Consider the following 8903-nt stretch of genomic DNA (forward strand, 5'->3'; position numbering starts at 1 on the left):
GTACATATAGGGAGCTTTGTTTTGTTCATTACTAGTTGCAAAGACTAGCTACATGTGCATCATACCCATCTTCTCTTTTTGGGGGTCACTCAGGATTACATTTCTAAGCCTTTCTTTCAGTTAAGGTGTAGCCATGTGACAGACTTCTGGACAATGGGACATAGGTCCGAGTGAGATATTCCACCCCCAGACCTCTCCTATAAAACTGTTCTGTGATTTTCCTAATGGTTGGAGCCACTAGTGGTCAGAAACACTAGAAGCAAGAAGCCCTGGTCTCTAAGGGAGGATGTAGAGTAAGACCCATCTCTATCCCCTCACATTGACCTACATTGGATTGTGATGTAGATGAGAAATAAATTTTCATCAATTAACGCTACTGAAATTTGAGCTTTTCTGTAATAATAGATAGCTTATCCTTACTAATACATTGCTGTACCCAGACTATGCCTGGCTCATAGAAAGCTTTTGATAATTTATAAGGATAGAGGAAATTAAAGGAATAGCAGTCTTATGTTAAAAAGATGGTTAGTTTTGATTTGTCTATAAGGCATCTGCATGGGCAGTAGGGGCTACTTCTTGTACTTTCTCCCCACTTCAGGTGGCCTGGGAGAATTTGGAAGGATTCAGAATCAGAGGTTGCAGTGTTTAATTTCTAGGACAACTGGGGTCAGTAGAATGAGTCAATGGGAATTTGTGGAAAGAGAGGTAGTCAGAAAGAGAAATTTTGATGTAGGGATCATTAATTTTCAGAAATTCGGTAATAATAGGTTCAAAGTAGTTAGTAGGGAGGTTGAGATGTTTGAAGGACCAATGAGTTTTAAGGGTCCAATTCTTGGTTTCATCTCAGGTCATGATCTCCCAGCTTCATGGGTTCTAGCCCCTCGCTGTGCTGGCAGTGTGGAGCCTGCTTGGAATTTCTCTCTCTCTCTCTCTCTCTCTCTCTCTCTCTCTCTCTCTCTCTCTCTCTCCCTCCCTCCCCCACTTCCAACTTGTACTCTCTCTGTCTCTCTCAAACTAAATAAAAAAAATAGAGTCAGCACAATGAACTTATTATGGGGCAAGGAGTAAGATGAACTATTTGTTGAAATAATCCAGGATGACAATTACCTAGTCAACAGGATGATCCATTTCTTTAAATGCCATCTTCTTTAGGTATCACCTTGTATTTGTACTTTTGCCCTGTTACTGATTTAATCTGTAGAGCTTTCATTAGTTAGGGTCAAAGAGGTCTTTTATAGTGGGTGTTGTGGAGGTGATGCCTGCAAAAATTTTATCTGCATTTAAAGATCTGAACTTACTCCTAAAAGACTTATTATTATGAATAGTTCTATGGCTAGTTATATGTATTATCAGTCAGTATATGCGGCTTTCCTTTTCCTGAATATAAGTTTAAGTAACTTAGGAAACCACAATGAAGCAGAAGGAAGATGTCAAAATTCTGAATAACAAAGACTTTCTTTTTTTATAAGGTTTGTAGTTGTAAAATCAACTATTCATTTGATAAAATATTCAATGAATATCTTTTGCACAAAGTAAATGAGGTTCTCTTTTTGTACAACAGAATCATTATTGGCGGCAGTGATTATTTCATTTCTACAAGGTTATTATAAAACCTGCTATATAAACATGATTTAAAAAAAAAGATAAAAAGCAGACTACTTTGAGTTGAGCATTTATTTCAAGTCAGACATTTCTTATTTTTCTTTATTATTCCCAAACCACTCAGTGTGAGTATGTTGGAATAGGCTCCCATCTAATTTGTAACACATATTGAATAGACATTAGGCACAGCTTCATAATAATCCATTTTATCTGCAAAATTTGCAGATTTTACCTTCTTTGGCTCTTCTTTGTTTCCAATTTAATGTCATGGACTTTAGGCCATTATAAGTGTTTCAATTTTACGGTAAAATTTTGAGTTGATTGCCATCCTAAGATAAAACTGAATTGATTTGGTATTTTAAAGCTGTCAAGTGTAACTCATACATGGTAGTCATAAAAGAATAACACTCATCCTTGAATAAGACCTTAGTTAAGAAGCAGCCCTAAGGCTTTTTGATTTTTCCTCATAGGATGTTGTGAGAGGCAGGGTGACAGGGCCTATCTGGCAGAAATCCATCTATGGTGGTGGTTGTGGACAGGTGGAATAAGACGAATGGGGGAAGAGGTGGGACTAAAATAAGGATTACTGGGACAAAATGGAAGGAATAAAAGGCAAAATTAATAAAAGGGATGACAAAAAAATTAACAACTGCTATTATGCTCTTATAGATATACAAAGAAATGAAAAACTCCCTCACCCCCAACACACATGTTTATATCTATCACCTAAACCTAGAGTATTTGCAGAGAGAAACAGAGTTGTATATAACTTTTATGCCAATAAGCACACAGAATGAACTGATGACTCTGGCATGAAAATATGGTATATCATGAAACTCAGGAAATCACAATATAATATGATTCTGTGAAGATGGCACACACCTGGCACATATCAGCTCTTCAGAAAGTATTGGTTGACTATCCTGAATTTTTAATAAGATGCACTTAAAGTTAAGATTAAGAAGAGGAGAACTAGTTGCAGAACCTGAATAAAAAAATGGCCATAGGGCCCTGGGTAGCTCAGTTGGTTAAGCATCCAACTCATGGTTTTTGATCAGGTCGTGATCTCACAGTTCATGGGACTGAGCCTCGTGTCTGGCTCTGTCCTGAAAGCATGGAGCGTGCTTGGAATTCTTTCTGTCTTCTCTGCCCCTCCCATACTTGTGCTTTCTTTCTCTCTCTCAAAATAAATAAATGTAAAAAAAAGAGATGCTCATAATTGCCTATTATTTGTAGAAACTTTTATTAATACCATGGGAATGAATGAAGGATAACTGAATTAAGTATTGAATAACTCTAAACTTCATAGATAATTAAAAATTGATATTTAAATTCAATTTACAATTATATTTAGACTATCATATTTTTTCTCAATTAATTTTGTTTGCTATTCTTAAAGTCTCTAGTTAACTTCCTCAACTATTGTTAAAAAATAGATATATGATCTTTTTGGAGTGAACAGACGTGTTAATAATCTCTTGGTGCCTCACCAGGAACTGGCCCTGTCTGGTAACCAGATCTGAGTCTCCATTCTCTAACAGTGTTTGTTATATTTTGAGCAGTCAGTTAATATTTAATGAATGAACTGTTTGGTAACTGGGTACATGATCACATGGTATCACATATACACACCAATGATGGAATTGTATGTACTTCCCAATGGTTCTGTATTGAACTTTTCTTCTTCACAAGAAAAGGTATTTTTTTCCTTAAAAGGCACTATTACAAGCTACATCTTAACTACTGGTTTTGTTTTTATCACCAAACTAATCATAGGCATGGATAAGTCAGTTATTTCCTCTGTCACAAGGAATCAATCTTTTTAACACCTGCCCAGCTGTCACATAATATTTTCAGCTTAAAGTATCAGATAAACACAACATTGCCAATTCAGTAGCATTTCACCAAATAATTATTTCTCTCTGGAATCCCTGAAGCAGTGTTTTTTCTAGTATGTAACCTCTTAGGATTTGCCTCTATATTGTTTAAACTTATATTACAAATAACATACAAAATGTTATAAAACCAAGGCAAATAACAGAAAAAGTGAATGTATTCACAACTTTAGTAAACCATACATAAATTAAATGGCACTTGCTCTCCTTTGATGTTCCCATTTCTAGTTTTCTCGCTCTCTCTTTTTTTCATGTTGTATTGATCTTTAATTATGTATAAAGACTTCCAATCTTGTCACCCAAGGACGATTTTACCTACTGCTCTGTTTGGCCACCAGTCTCTTGTCTCTCACTTCAGCAATGGTGAGGTGGATGTTCTTTCCATGGGGGAAAGAAATCCATGGTTTGTTGCTTTTGCCAATAAGAAAAATGTTGGAGAGCCAGGTGGCAAAGCTGTTGCCATTGGCATCTTTCACATGATCTACATCAAAAGAACCGCGGTGTCTGTCTCTGTTGGTGATCACATCAATTCTTCCCAGGTTAGCACCTCCAGTCACCATACACAGATTACCAGTATCAAACTTGGTGAAATTAGTAATCTTTCCAGTCTCCAATCATTCACCTTGATGAGAAGATCAGGATACTGGGTGGTGTGAGCATCATAGGTCACCAGATGAGGGATTCCTTTTGTTTTCACAAAGATCTTTTTCACCTTGCACAAGTTATACTTGGCCTCCTCAGGTGTGATCTGACGAACAGCAAAGTGACCCTTGGTGTCACAGATGAGGTGGAAATTCTCCCCAGTCTTGTCAATGCTGCTAACATCCATAAAGCCAGCAGGGTAGGTTATATTGGTTTAGACCTTGCCATCAATCTTAATAAAACACCGTATATACAGATCTTCTTTACTTCATCTCCTTTTAGGGCATACTTAAGTCTGTTCCTTAGGACAATGATGAGAGGGAGACATTCTCTCAACTTATGGGGATCAGTGATGGATGAGGGGCAAACACACCGGTCTGCTTATCCAGCATCCAATGCTTTGAAGCTGCTATCTGCTTTAGATGCTTCTTGGGACCATGAGCCATGGCTGTGCTAGGCATGAAAAAAGGTCTAGTTTTCTCTTAAACTGAATCCCACAAAGAATTCTAATTTAACTGAAATTCTTTGCACTCATTGACAGTTTCTGTGCTATTGCAGGAACTCTAATTAGCTTTAAATCAGTTTATCTTGCACATCACTTTTCCATTTCTGGTTCCTTCTAGAAATTAATAGATTACTACTTGTATGGCTCTATGCCATTTATGAAAAACTTGGCCTTTGTTTGAAAACTTGAATTGATGAATCTTTAACATTGAAACCTCTTTTATTAGTGGATTTTTTTCCTAATGAACTGCAATTAAATTGAGAAAAGCAGATGCAAAAACATTTGACAGGATCTTTTATTTAAAGCACAGAGACAACTGAATAAAAGTACCTAAAATAAGGTAGGAAGGTGAATAAGAGCAAATGGATTTAGTGAAAAACATGTATTTTAAAAACCATTAATATATTCACATAACGAGTGTTTCTCTGTAAATTTTTCTCCCCTTGCTCCTTTCAGATTTATTGTGTGCATCCATAAACTCTGAAACAATTAATTCTTGTGCCCTACTCTTGAGGCAGATGGGCAAATATTACCATTCTACCATTAGATGTACAATACTTGACATGTCCTATAGTTTTATAGTTGGGAAAGCTAATAATTAGGCTGTAAACTCCCAGGGGTGGAGAAATTAAGGAATTGGTCCAAAATCATACTGAATGTCAGAGTAATTGTTATCTTTGTATTCACAAGTTTTTGGCTTCTATATACAAAGCTTATCTTTCCATTTTCCTTGGGGTTTCAGTTTCCTCTCCCACTAATCCTTTTCCTGCCATACTCCATGCTTTCTAGTTTTATTCATCTTCCCATTCTAGCTTGTGGACACAAATACCTCTTATTTTAAATTTCTTTGACAAAACTTATTCTGATTGAATAAAATTAGAATAATTTTAGGCATAGATTGTCTTTCCTAATAGGAGGATGATCACTTAATTTCCTCCCCTTCACTGGAAAACCTATCCATCATTTCATTGCCCTTTCTTTTTTTCCCCTTATGCCACAGGAAAGAGATGTTTACAAACAAGGGTTTACTCCCTTTGTCTCTGCTCCTACCTTATTCTAACACATCTTCACTGTTTTTCTCTTTTGCTTAAATTATGTGCAAGGTTTTGCCATCCTAAAAACAGCAACAAAAGAACTACCTTAGTTATATTTTCCCCTTAAATTATTTTCCCCCTTAGCAATCTTTCCTTTATTACCAGGAGTTGAAAAAGTCATCTAAACCTATTATTTCTTTTTCTTCCCCACCTATCTGCTCTTCAACTTATTGAAATCTGGTCTATATTCCTGTTGCTTGACTGAAATTACTGTCATAGATATCATAAAGATGTAGTAATTTAATCCACTAGCTTTATTAAATTTCTCCTCTCTTTTGCAACATATAGCATTGTCAATCACACCCTCCTTTACTAACTCTTTCCCACTGTTTCCCACAAAACAAGTCTCAACAAAGTTAATGAGATTGAAGTCAAACCATGCATCTTTTCTGACCACAATGCTATGAAACTAGAAGTCAACCACAAGAGAAAATCTGGAAAGAGCAAAAATATATGAAGGATTTATATAAACATGCTACTGAACAATGAATGAGTCAACAGGAGATCAAAGAAGAAATTAGAAATTATATGAAGACAAATGAAAACACAATGGTCCAAAATCCTTGGGGTGCAGCAAAATTAGTTCTAAGAGGGAAGTTTATAGCAATACACATTTATCTCCCTAAGCAAGAAGTCTTAAATGAAAACATTACCTTACACCTATAAAAGCTAGACAAAGAACAGGAAACAAAATATAAAACCAGCAGAAGGAAGAAAATAATAAAGATTAGAACGGAAATAAATAATATAGAAATTTAAAAAAACACAGTAGAATGTATCAATGAAACCAGGAGTTGGTTCTTTGAAAAGATCAACAAACTTCATAAACCTCTAACCAGACTCATTTAAAAGAAAAAAAGAACTCAAACAAAATCACAAATGAGAGAAGAAAAATAGCAAATATGAACAGTTTTTAAGAGAATATTGTGAAAAATTATATGCCAAAAAATTGGATAACCTAGAAGAAATGGAGACATTTCTGGAAACATATAACCTACCAAAACTGAAACAGGAAGAAATAGAAAATTTGAACATACTGATTACTAGCAATGAAACTGAATCAGCCATCAACAAACTACCAACAAACAAAAGTCCAGGATTAGATGGCTTCAAAGATGAATTCTACCAACTATTTAAAGATGAGTTAATATCTATTCTTCTCAAACTAGTCCAAAAAATAGAAAAGGAGATAAAACTTCCAAAATCATTTCTATGAGGCTAGCATTATTCTGATATCAAAACCTGATAAAGACATCACACAAAAACAGAACAACAGCACAGTATCTTTGATGAATCTAGATGCAAAATTCCTCAACAAAATACTATTGCAAACTGAATCTAACAATACATTAAAAAATAATTCACCACAATCAAGTGGGATTTATTCCTAGGTTGCATGAGTGGTTCAATATTCACAAATCAATCAACATGATACATCACATCAGTAAGAGAAAGGATAAAAACCATATGATCACTTCAATAGATGCAGAAAAAAAATTGACAAAGTGCAACATCCATTCATGATAAAAACCTTAACAAAGCAGGTTTAGAGGGACTATACCTCTTATATGAAAAATATATGCCTTATATGAAACACCTTCACCAAAATCATTCCCACTGGGGAAAAACAGAGCTTTCCCTCTAAGGTCAAAAAAAAAAAAAAAAAAAAAAGACAAGGATATCTGCTCACTACTTTTATTCAACATAGTACTGGAAGTCCTAACCATAGCAATGAGAAGAAAGGAAGGAAGGGAAGGAGGGATGGAGGGAGGGAGGAAAGGAATCCAAATTGGTAAGGAAGAAGTAAAACTTTTACTGTTTGAGGATGACATGATACTATATATAGAAAACCTTAAGGACTCCACCAAAAGACTACTAGAACTGATGAATGAATTCAGTAGTCTCAGGATACAAAATCAGTGCAGGGAAATCTATTGCATTTCTAAACACTAGTAATGAAGCAGCAGAAAGAGAAATTAAGAGAGCAATCCCATTTGTAATTATACCAAAAATAATCAAATACCTAGGAATAAACTTAACCAAGGAGTGGAAAGACCTATGCCATGAAAACTATAAAACATTGTTGAAAGAAATTAAAGATGACACAAACAGATGGAAAGACATTCCATGCTCCTGGATTAGAAGAACAAATATTGTGAAAATACCTACACTACCCAAAGTAATCTCCAGATTTAATGTAATCCCTATCAAAAGACCAACACCGTTTTTCACAGAACTAGAATAAATAATCATAAAATTTGTATGGAATCACTCAAGACTCTGAATAGCCAAAGGAATCTTGAAAAAGATTTAAGAATTTGTTCATTTGTGTTCAGAGAAGAATGACAAGCGAAAGGTTTAATAATACCTCTCCCTCTGGGGATTTAAAGTCTGGTGCTGCCACCTGAGATTCAAGAATTAAAGGTATAAGAGAACTCCAGGAGCAAAAACAAACAAACAAACTCACAATATAAAGGTCTGGAGTTAATTGTTAGCTTTTTCATTCAAAATGCCAACAGAAGTCTCTTTTTAGATATATTTTGTTGCTAATTTTTGTTTCTTTTGGCAATTCCAATACAAAGTAATTGAAATAAGAACACAGTCTAGGGACACCTCGGTGGCTCAGTTGGTTAAGCTTTGGACTTTGGCTCTAGTTGTGATCTCACAGTTTGTGAGTTTGAGCCCTGTATGGGGCTCCCTCTTGTCACTACAGAGCCTGATTTAGCTCCTCTCTTCCCTTCTCTCTCTGCCTTTCCCCAACTCACACTCTGTCTGTCTCTCAAAAACAAATAAACATTAAAAAAACAGTCTAATGTTTCCTCTATTTATCATTCATGGAACATTTCAACTGGATAGTAAAAAATGGCTGCCTAGTAATTTAGTCCAAATAAGACAACTCTGTAAATATTTGGAAAATTGAAAGTATTTTTATATTTTCTTAGAAGTAAGGTTCTTTAAGAGTTCAGGGTAATAAATTATTTCTAGTTGGAAAGGGTAGTATTTTAGAGTTGGGTTATGAATGATGGATGTGCATTAGTAAGTTTAGAGACTTATAATAAATGAAATATATTCAGGAAAAATAGAGTGAAATGATATTTAACAATATACCAGACGTTTGGACTGATGGATTTAATACTCAATTTATTACTTAAGCTCTGAAAAACC

The 8903-nt window shown here is 35.0% G+C and overlaps 1 pseudogene; it reads right to left on the bottom strand.

The window, feature by feature from the left end:
• Nucleotides 1-3697: 3697 nt before the first annotated feature.
• LOC115292735 lies at nt 3698-4585 on the bottom strand (annotated as a pseudogene).
• Nucleotides 4586-8903: the final 4318 nt, after the last annotated feature.

This window comes from Suricata suricatta, chromosome 5, assembly GCF_006229205.1.
Source record: "Suricata suricatta isolate VVHF042 chromosome 5, meerkat_22Aug2017_6uvM2_HiC, whole genome shotgun sequence".
NCBI lineage: Eukaryota > Metazoa > Chordata > Mammalia > Carnivora > Herpestidae > Suricata > Suricata suricatta.